Source organism: Danio rerio, chromosome 16 (assembly GCF_052040795.2).
Source record: "Danio rerio strain M-AB ecotype USA chromosome 16, GRCz13ab, whole genome shotgun sequence".
Taxonomy (NCBI): domain Eukaryota; kingdom Metazoa; phylum Chordata; class Actinopteri; order Cypriniformes; family Danionidae; genus Danio; species Danio rerio.
In genome coordinates, this window is record NC_141036.1 from 41,156,720 (window position 1) to 41,169,001 (window position 12,282).

The following is a 12,282-nucleotide window of genomic DNA, read 5'->3' on the forward strand; positions in this document are numbered from 1 at the left end:
CACAGAAGAACAGAATAAGAGAAGAACTAAATAAAATGAATAAAATAAATAGGACTGCCCTAAATTATTTTCACTTCAATAATTAATTTATATTACAAAACAAAAATACTGACTGATTCTTTTTAATAACCGGCATAGGCTGTTTTTTTTTCGCCAATCATGTTTTTTTTTTCTTCTGTCAAATAAAATCGCAGACTTTCTCAAATCGCCAGCTCCACGGAAAATATGCATTTATTTAATGCCCCGCTGTCATTATTATAATCACAAAACCTTTTTACATTTTAATAGAAATCATTATTTTAAAGAATATGTCCTGATATGGTTTCCTCTCTCTCTTTCTGGCAGTTCAAGTGCGCGCGCTGCGTGATGAAAAGACAACAACACGTGCGCATAGGTTGACTTTTTGTAAACAGTTTTGTTGTTTAAATATGATGTTACATTATTGTGCATACATGCTTTATAAGCTATAAAATAAAAGGTAAAGCCTATTTGTTGTGTTTATGATGCAGATCCAGGTCAACATCAGCGCTAGTTTGGCATCAACACGTCTGTTAAACAGCAATATTCTTCTTCCATTTTGCTTCTTTGGCAAATGTGTCTGTAGGCACGGGTTATACGTTGTCGTCCCGCAAGTTAAGTATGCCTTGCAGTTAAACAAGGGGCCGAAAACAAGGCGCACCTCACTGCCTTTATGTTGACAAGGAAAAAAGAAGAGAGGACCGCGCTTCTTCTCATGAAACGACTGAATCAGCAGGGTATCGATTGTGTCTGTGTTGTTACAATTGTAATATTTAATAATATATAATAAATTGATATTCAAGATTTGTATATTCATCCAGCTCTGGATAACTTAAAACAGCGATTAGACCTTCAGAGCGGCAATAATGCGTCCTGAAGTAAAGCGAAACGGCTATAAACTCTAGCAAGATAGAGTGATTATATGCAGAGCCATATTCCTTTATCTTTAAATAAAGTAGAACTATAAAAAACTGTGTTCATCTTAACTGAAAGCTATTCGTGTTTTCTGGCCTCACGCATCGCGCACCTGTCAGTCAGTCAGCACGTAACGCCAAAGGGTTAAACAGACTATACGGTTACAGAAAAGTTTGCGTTATAATCCACTTACCTTTTAATACATTTTGATGCGATTATAATCCGCTATTAAAAACAACAACAATAACTGAATGTTTTGAATGGATAATGTAGCCGTGGCGGGATGCATTTTGGTCCCCGCCATGGAAGAATGAATGTAGCGGAAACCATGCTCTTTAAAAGTTCTCTGTAGTTGTCTTGACAACACAAACTGCTGCTCTGGGATGAGCCGCGAGCAAAAGATGCCCCTCTTAACGCAAAGGCGCATTCAATCGGCCCCTTATGCAGCCAAACTAAAAATATATCAAATAATATGTTTCATGGTTTAACTGATAGCATTAATCGGTTACAAACGCACCCTTTTGGTTAACGGTTAATCGATTATATTGAGCATCCCTAGTATTAATATAATTGAACTGTTCAAGCTTTCAGATATACTTGTGAAATTGTTTCTAAAACTGGCCAACATCTGTGGTGGATGTTTGTTACGCAAGTTTTCAGGTATGTTCTTTTTTCTTCTTTTTTTGATGATGATGATGATGAAATGCTAATACACTCTCAGTAATTGTGCTAAAGCTGGGGCTTTTCAAAGTTTGTGTTTGTATGTAAAGCTCCACATTAGTATCTTAAAACCAAAACCTAAAGTGTACATATTGCACTCAAAAATACAACCATGTTCTCTTTTAACCCCTTGAAACATCATGGCAGTTTGTGTACCTTTATTTTTTTCTAGGGATGCACCGATACCATTTTTTTTGGAACCGATCCGATCTCGATACCAAAAATTCTGAGCATTGATTAATACAGATCTGATACTGTGCTGTTTTTTTTTCTAAGCATAATACAGTTTCTATAGCTCTGGTGATAAACTCAAATGATACAGTAGGTGAGAGTTCAAAGTGACTATTACCGCCGCGTCATATACCGCCGCCGTTTGAAATAGGAGCCGCTTTGTTTTTAGTGTATGACCGCAGTTTGTGAATGAGCCGCCAGGGGGCGCAAAGGGATGGGATGCGAACCGACAGAAATAGCCCACACAGCAGCCTTAAATATGCTTTTGTGCTTGTAAATGAGATTAAACAATAAGTCAAAGCCTTATAATTCCTTTATTAATCATTTAAAATTTGTTAACACGATTTATTGTTATTCTAAACTTTTAAGTGCAAAGAGGATTCTTTTTGAAAAATAGAATTGAAGAAGTAAAAGACAACTAAAATGAAAGCACAAACATTTAGTACAAATATTCTAAGTATGCCTAAATTAAAAAATTAAAGCAGTCTTTTAGCCTAAATGTAAAGAGATTTTCAGTGTTTGCTATTTTGGTAGGACTAACACAAGACCTTTTCATTTATGTTTTAATTTACCTTTTTATTTACATTTTCGTTGTTGATTATATTTTACTATTTAATTTTATGTCACAATTATTGTACATAATAATAAACGAATAATGAAAAATAATAAAAATAGGCCTTATGTATTTAAGGACATGTGGTGAAACACTAAGAAACGGTCAGGCGCATGGTCTAAAGAGCTTAAGTTGAATACTGCTTCATAAAATAATTTTGCCGCAGGACATATCTAGCAGGTTTACTTTTAATAATTTTCAGTTATTTTTTTGTTTCAAAACAACAATGTTCTCTTTAAAGTTCTCTTTAAAGTATAACTGTTGTTTTGTTTTTTTACTTAATGGCCCAGTATGTTTCGTATTTTAATTTCAATTTCAGTCACCTTGCATATGCATTTGAAATATAATGCGCGCATAACCGCGGAAAGAAAAAAAAACTGTCAAAGGTTAGAGCTAATTCATCAAAATTAGCTATATTAAAATACAGCATGTAAGTTAATACAGGCAGAGTGTGAACAAACTCAAGGCTTAGATATGCGCTTGCCTTTTAATGCATTTAAAAAGATTTGCGGCCTTTTTAGGCTACAGGCGACTATGGTGTATAATGTTTCTTTTATTATTTTTTATTTTGTATGGTAAAGAACAATGCACTGTATGTTATTAATATAAACTTAGGTTAAAATTTACTATTGATAAACGTGACCTACCTCAATCAGATCACTTAAAGTATAATAAAATAATGTTAACGTCAATGTTCTTCTTTTTAAAGTAAAATTGTTGTTTTGTTTTTTTACTTAATGGATCAGTATGTTTTGTATTTTAATTTTAATTTCAGTCACCTTACATATGCATATGAAATATAGGCTAATGCGCGCATAACCGCGAAAAAAGAAGAAAAAGCTGTCAAAGGTTTGGCCAGTGTGTTTTTTGTCTAATAAATGATATATATATATATATATATATTTTTTTTTTTTTTTACTTTAAAACTTTAAAACAGATTGCTATTTTTCTAATGACATATGATTTAATAAATTTGTATTTTAAAAATTTCTCTTGTTTGAATTTTTTAACTGCACTTTTTAGGAAATATTTTAGTACATCAAAAAGTGTGGTTATAATGACATCTGACTGGCTAATCCAGCAAAAAAGTCACAAAAATGTAGTATTTAAATCTCATAGTTAAATGGAAACTGAGGCGTATAACTGCAAAAAGGTCCACTTGAAAAAAAAGAACCATCCCTTTCACCAGGCTGGCAACGGGCCTCATGTGTGCGCATGAGTCGATATGTTGCCTGTTTTATGTTTTATTGTCTACATGCTACTATGATGTATAATAATGTTGTTATTGTTGTTTTGTCTGGTAACCTTAGGCTAAAACTTATAATTCATAAACGTGTTAGAAATAAAGCATGAAAAACACGTTAAAAACTATTTCTTTTGCGTATAATCGGGAAAAAACAGTCATACAGTTGGTTAAGAGGATATATTTATTCTGAGGAAAAAAAGCAAATAGAAATACAAAAATAGCTGAATGTTTTCTTTTAAGTTGTCTCTAATACTGAAGACGTCGGTGGGCGCTAACAGAGGTTCGTGTGGACCGTAGAAATTCTTTCACTCTGTCCTTTATGCGTTTGCTGTCAGCGCTGGTCAGGTATATATATATATATATATATATATATATATATATATATATATATATATATATAGCCTATATATATATATATATATTAATAAACTTCACAGCCACAAATATAAATAACACAACTTGTACTAAAACTGGGCGAGGATTTGAACGAATACGATGCTTGTTATATAATTTAAAATGTTTTTCCTCTTGTCCTATTTCTGCATACAAATTTTTTCACTCGCCAGGAACTTGCCGCTGGAGAGCACCGTCAACGATCTCAATCTTATGGCTCATTCTTCACGATTATAGAATTAAAATAATGGCGCGTTAGGTTTTTTATGCCGCGGGTGCAACCAACAAGGGTTGTGCATTTTAGTTTAACTTTTTGAGCGTTATAAGCAGTTCGGTGTTAGTTTTTATATAAATATATCAAGCCGAAACTAAACAGCGCATTCTCTCCGCCTCCTCGTTCATAACCAGCTGGACACGCTACTGAAGCAAGCAGGAGAGATAGCCTACTCCGTCATTCATAATCTTAGCTGATGTATCCGAGTCGAAAGAATATATTAAAGAGGAATGTTCTTTTAACAGTCCCGATACGTTTAATCTTTTTATTTTTATTTTTTTACTTTTTTTCCTGTCATTTCTCTTCATCAAATTATTTTTTAAGCTGCTTGATTATGTTAAAACAGAAAGCAGAGCCCGTCAATTGAGAGCGATGCATGTCATGTGTTGCATAATTGCCTTTTTTCTTGTGCGTGCGTGATCCATTTCTGATTCTTTTTTGCTCGGGCTCTCACACACAACCTTTATGTCTGCTGTGTCTTTAATATGGTGTGTAGATTATTATGCGTTATTGAAACATCAAGGGGGACGCAGCAAAGTAACTTATAAATTAAAATTGTATTATTTTATGCAACAGCCTTACATTTAAAACGGAAACATAAGGGCGATTATAAGCAAAAAGACCTCAAGGCTAGATGTTTTCTTTCCCTTTATTATTTATTTTTTTATTTTGGCGCATGTGTGCGATAGAAAAACTAGTGTAATAAGGCAAGCCATCTTTCCCAGACTCGGGGCAAATTCCGCCTTTCCTTTCACTCCGTTCCGAAGCCCCAGCTGGCCCTCCTGCCATCCACTGCGTAAAATATATGCTGGATAAGTTGACGGTTCATTCCGCTGTGGCGATCACAGACTAATAAAGGGACTAAACCGAAAAGAAAATGAACGAACGAATGAATGAATAAATTAATAATAATAAAATAAAAATAAGGTAATAATCTTTAAACACAAATGCCGCGTAAGCGGCCTTTTTATTTTTAGAGATGGTACATTTGAATTGCCTCTTCCCACTTCCCCCACCTCAAAATTGAAAGTTGCAAAGAGAACTATAGCTCATTTACACCTTGATGTGTTAGCCTCAATAGCAAAGAGCATAGCCCATTTACACCTCAACACAGAGCAAGTTTAGCGGAAGAATGTCAAATCAGAATCACGCAGATGAAGCACACCAGCTACTACTTTCATGAAACTATTAAATGTGTATTGTCATAAATTTGCTTATTTGCAGCAGCTTTTTTTCGCGCAACAGAATTGCGGCGTTGGGAAGCCGTCAATGAATAAAAACAGGGTCAATAGTGAAATCGGCTTTTTATTTTATCCCTATTACCTATATCAGTGCATTGAAGGCCTTTTATGGTGTCATCACGATAGAATAGCCTAAGTTATATTGAAATAATTTAAAGAACAAAGTTATAAAAACTCACATTACATAAATAAACAATTAAAAATATGTTTAGGTTGTCTTTATTTAATTGCCCTCGTGATGATGGTGTGCTTTATCATTATGTGCGTTTTACTTATAACGTGATTCAAATGATGGATCTGCGACAGAGAAACTAGGGGTTTTGGGAAACATGCATCACTATATCCTTTTTTTTCCCAAACTGTGCATAGTTCAGCCGCAAGTTACTGTAGCCTACGTCTTTTTTTGGGAAAGCGCCCCATGTCCGCTAGTGCCGCGCGCCTCTTTCTCTGGGCAAAAAGGAGTTGATTTTTTAAATATTAAATATATAGATTAATTAAATATTCAGCAAAAGAGACATTTATTTCATATTTTACTATGCATTTCATCTGATAGGCAAATCTTTATAGCTTAATTAAACACATATTGTCAAAACCCACACATAGGCCTATTGTATGAAAATGAAAAGGGCCTTTTTTGTTATTATTAGACTACTATTTGTTATTTGTTGCCTAGGCTATTTTCACATTTTCACATTTGAGGTGCTTTATTGGTATGACAAGTAACTGTACATTCGTTTTGCCAAAGCAGTGCGCGTCTCACAAACAAGACAGTGCAAAAAGGGCAGTAGTGCAAACAAATATGAAAATAACATATAATAAAAAAAATGATTAATAAAAATAAAAATAGAATAAAAAAATAAAAATATAATAATAAAAATAAAAATAGATTTTTGATAACATAAAACAGTATAAAGGTAATAATAGTAGCCTATTATTAAAAGTAGGTCCACATAAAGAGTTCCAGCTTGTGTGTTGGAGACAGGAGCGGGTGGTTGAACACACAGCAGCACACACACTCCCCCAGTAAGATGGGTTCTGTTCGACAGGGACTCAAATTGTTTTGTATGTGTTGGATTATCGGGTAGAATTTCTCCTGGATCTCGGAGCAGGCCCGTGGCATGTGCAGGATAAATTTTTTGAAGAGCGGGACCGAGGGTGTGCCGCGTCGCGGGGGCACTTTTGATCATTTTGGAAGGGCACTAAAAAGGGCATGTGCACTGCACAGGTTGAGCCCTATGTGCACGTGCCTGTCTCGGAGTATTTAGTGCACTTAGTTAGGATATGCAGCTCCGTCTCAATCAGCTGCTGAGGGCACAGCCGCTTCCCCACCGGCAGCCATGTTTTTTTTGTGCCGGCCCGTCTCTACGGCTGGCTGATGTCCGCTGCCCGCTTCTAACATGTTAGAAAATACTGCAAATCAAGCTGTCGGTATCTCCCCGCGGTTGAAATTGTTCGTTATTCGGAAAAAAAAAAGAATAAATATCAGTGCGCAAGCTTTCTAGATTTATTTTAGGCCTATATTCAGCTGTTTTAATCTTGCAATTCTGATAACTTTTAGAGATAATGTCTGTTTTTACCAACTTGTCTGTCATTTATTTCTCATTTGCTACTTATTTTATTAATTTGTTGATGTTAATATACTACATATAGTCTTGAATATGCATCTAAAATCCTTTGGCATTCAAATTTGCTTTGAACTTAAAAGAGAGAAAGAATCTGATTTTACCTGTCAGAGCACATTGCATATGCCTTTTTTAAAATAACATTTATTTAACAAATATTTTAGCACATCGAAAGTAATTAAATTACCTGTCTTTTGATTAAAACCTTTATGCAAAAAGATCAGAAAAAAAGGCAATATATGCGACATGACATCGCTGTCATGCCACGATTTGAGGATAAATTCGCTTTTAGGTGCTGCTTTGAATAAAATAAAACTATTAAAAAGCACATTAAAGACACTCATAAAATAAAACATTAATAAAGGAGTATCTTATGAAAAAAACACCAATTGACGGGCTCTGCTTTCGGTTTTAAAAGAATCAAGCAGCTTTAAAAATATAATTTGCTGAAGAGAAATGACAGGGGAAAAAAGATTAAACATATCGGGACTGTTAAAAGAACATTCCTCTTTGATATATTCTTTCGACTCCGACACATCAGCTAAGATTATGAACGACGGAGTGTCTCTCCTGCTTCAGTGGCGTGTCCCGCTGGTTATAAACGAGGAGGCGGAGAGAATGCGCTGCTTAGTTTCGGCTCAATATATATTAAATTAAAAACTAACACCGAGCTGCTTATAACGCTCAAAAAAGTTAAACTAAAATGCACAACCCTTGTTGGTTTCACCTGCGGGATGCACAATGAACCTAACGCGCCATTATTTTAATTCTATATTCGTGAAGAATGAGCCAACCGCATATGCTTAGTCCTGTTGGTCGGGACTCTCTGCTTTATAACTTATTAGTTTATTACAATAATCACACTTAGCTTTGCCATCGTTCTTCACCACATATAGCCACTCAACACATCTTGCGGTCCATCTTTAATGTTTAGATTATTGAAGGTGCTATTGATGTTTTGAGAAAAAAAAATTAATAGTACTGAAACTAAATTATTAAAAATAAACTTGCGGGACTTCGTTTATGTCCTGCGGCAACATTATTTTTATTACACTTTAAGTGATCTGCTTGAGGTAGGTCACGTTTATCAATGGTAAGTTTTAGCCTAAGTTTACATCAATAACATAATGTGCATTGTCCTTTACCATACAAAAAAAGAAAAAAAAAAACATTTATTTATATTTTAAATGCATTAAAAAGCAAGCGCATATCTTAGCCTTGAGTTTGTTCACACTCTGCCTGTATTAACATAAATGCTGTATTTTAATATAGCTAATTTTGATTAGCTTTAACTGACAGCCTTTTCTTCTTTTTCCGCGGTTATGCGGCATTATATTTCACACACATATGCAAGGTGACTGAATATGAAATTAAAATACAAAACTTACTGAGCCATTAAGTAAAAAAACAAAACAAAACAGTTATACTTTAAAGCAGAACATTGACGTTTTGAAACAAAAAAACGGAACTGAAACTAAATTATTAAAAATAAACCTGCCAGACTTAATTTATGTCCTATTTTCATTATTTATTTATTTTCATTATTCGTTTATTATTATGTACTGAAACATAAAATGAGATAGTAAAATATAATCAACAACGAAAATGTAAATAAAAACGTAAATTAAAAACATAAATGAAAATATCTTGTCTTAGTCCTATCAAAATAGCAAACTTCATCTCTCTATATTTAGACTAAAAGACTGCTTTATTTATTTATTTATATATATATTTATTTATTTATTTATTTAAGACTACTTATTTATACTGAATGTTTGTGCTTTCACTTTAGTTGTCTTTCATTTCTTCAATTGTATTTTCCAAAACGAATCCTCTTTGCACTTAAAAAGTTTACAATAAACCAGGTAAACAAATTTTAAATGTAAGTTGAGGTGATCGCATGTTCACAACTGTGAGGTGATGTGCTCTACCGGCAGGATAATCTATATTATTTTGCTGTTTTTCATATGCGCATGTTTAGGATTTGAGATAATAACATTGCCATGATAGTCAAAGAAATCAAAACATTATTTTCACCCCAACGCAATTTAATCGGGCACTGAAGGCTAATAACTTAATTCTTATATTTGCTTTTTGACTTCTCACCATGTATCTTTTCTACAGCATAGTATAGTGTAAGAGCATGTCTATTACCAGAAAAACTCAATTAAAATTATATTTTAATTGAACACATCACATCACACACAGTAAGCTACGCCTACAGAACAGTCTGTTTAGCATTGTGAAAAGGCAAAGCTGAATATCTGTGGTTAAAGTGCCACCCAGCGGTCAAATGCTGCTGGCGCATCAAGTAACGCCATCGCCGCGGTATGAATGGCGGCACAAGGAACACATTGAAGTAGTAACATCTGTAAATCTTCTTTAGTAAAAATAACAGACCTATAGGCTGACTGTATATGACAAACACACAATCTAACTAAACATGATGCTTGCTATAAACTATAGGCTACATTATTTGAGCATTCATTATGACATTGATATATGTTGTGGTCCAGCTTATGTTTCCTTTTTTGAGTGAGACGGAGAAAGTTTAAAACAAGGTCCACTTATATGCTTCAGCGCCAAAACACAAAGTGGTCTGTTGAATAAAGTCTTAATATAATTAAAATGACAGCAAAATATTCACAGTTTCAGAATAGCCTATATTAGGCTACATCATGTTTAGTTAATGACAAGTTCAGTGAATGACAATCCATACTGCTCCTGTCAGTTTCACTTTTATTAATATAATCAACTACTTTGACCACAATAAGCCAGGCTTTACTAACTATTGGCAGCACTTAAAGTATTCCCCTCAGAAGAAGAAACTCAATCGGACACTTTCAAAACTGAGCAGCACAAAGAGGAGAAATCAGTGTGTTGATGATCTGTCCAATGTATTATTAAGCTTTTTCTAATTCAAAGTTTCAGGTAGGCCTACTTTGTGTGTGAATACCTTGCAATTAGGGCTGGGTATCGACCGAATCGTCTTGCTACTATCGAGTATCGAAAAATTCTTTTGCGTTCGGTACCAAATTTCGATACTCAAGGGTATAATCTTGTCAACGTCAGTGAGCTAGAAAATCTGAGCCATCCTTAACGTGACCGGGTCAAATGCTGGTGATTGACTGCAGCGAGGCTGTCTTGAAAATCAGTAGTTTACGACGGTCACGCGCACTCACTCAGAGCTTGTCAAATGTGAGGCTGTAATGCGTACACTACTACACTTTAGAGCATAGCATACATTTAATGCAAAGGATGTTTAAGTAATCAAAAGTATGGCTACATTATGCAAAGATTGACGGCAACAGCGCACGATGCAATATCTGTAAAGTTATCGCGACCAAGACTGGCAACACGTCAAATATGATAAAACACCTGACACAGGGTCCCCGCGGGTTCTTAAAAAGTGTTAAAGTCTTAAAATAAAAAAATCGAAATTTATGGCTTTAAAAAGTCTTAAATTTGCTGTTCTAGGTCTTAAATATTTTTGCACAGGTCTTTATTTTTGTTGTTATTGCTAGGTTTTTGGGGTGTTGTAGTTCTTTATTTCACTAGTCCAATTGTAATTTGCATTACAACTACAAAAAGGTCAACTTTCAATAGCCAATCAGCTTTCTGATATTAAACCCAGTGCGCGCGGCAAATGTGACATCATCGCTGTGTTTGCGGAAGTTCGCTTTGAGTGCACGCAACATGATTTCACTGACAAACGTCGCAAGTGCAGTTTTATAAGTAAGAAGTGCTGTAATACGAGAGAGCGAATCTCTGCTCGCGCGCCGGTTTCCTTTTGTTCATGGACAAAACTGCTTGCGAGCTCTCAAAACACTGGCTGCTCACGTGCGAATGATCTGCTCTCGCTCAGTCAGACTCCTTTCGTGCTTTTGCTCTCCAAAGAAGCTTCAGCATACTGTAGTTGTGTTACAATAGCAACTATAGAATTACCACAACAGAGTAATTGAAGTACTTTACAAAACACTTTACAGCAGACACTAGTTCACTTTATTTTAGTGATAAAATGGGATTGATAGTAGCATTTATTTAAAGAGTGAATAGTACAGTAAGCTATAATACCTAAAATACCTAATTTATACCTATTATTACCTATTTTCTATCACGGTTACATTTCTGCTTGCCAGAATGACCAATAATTATTGGCTAGAAATTGCAACAGCCATCGGAAAGGAGGAAAGTTTTTGTAAAACTTTGGAAAAACCTGAGGGATAAGTTTGTTAAAACAACAAAAAAAGAGGCCCCCAAAAACATCTTCAATGATAATGATTATCTTTTTATTCGTCTGATTTTACTTTCTGTTTTTTTGGAGCGCCGCCTGTCATTAAAAAAAAATATCTCAATGGTGAACGTGTCAAGTATAAAAGCCTTAATCTGTTTTGTGAGTTGTGCGATGCGGTGCCAGGTGAAAGTATAAATCTGCATAAGATGTTTGTTTTTTCTGTAGTTCAACGGTGCATTTAATCTGACTTTACCACTGTTCAATTTAAATAACTTTGTTTTACCCCTAATTTAATGCTTTTACATTTTCTCTCGTGTGTTTTTGATATTGCGATATAGGTCTTAAATGTAATACTTAATGGTCCTAAAAAGGTCGTAAAAGGTCTTAAATTTGACATTATGATATCTGCAGAGTCCCCGTGACAGTACACAGAATTAATTTACGAGCAGAAAGTTGCTCCGACGCAGTCATTATCTTCATCCTCTTAGTATTTTCCTGACTCAGGGCCTCCAACAACGTGCCCACCACAAGCGTCGTCTTCCATGACTGATGAGGATAACTGCGCGATGGTTGGGGCTCCGAAAGGCAAACAGACATACAAAATCAGTTTTTAGCACTTCTTGCTTGTGTACCGTTAAAGCTAAGGCCCAGATTACACTACCAGTTAAATGTGACCCAATTCCGATTTTTTTTGCTTAAACTTGTGACAATGTGGTGCAATGTGGAAGAGAGAGCGTGTGTGGATATTCCGACGTGGGAAAAAACAACAACAACA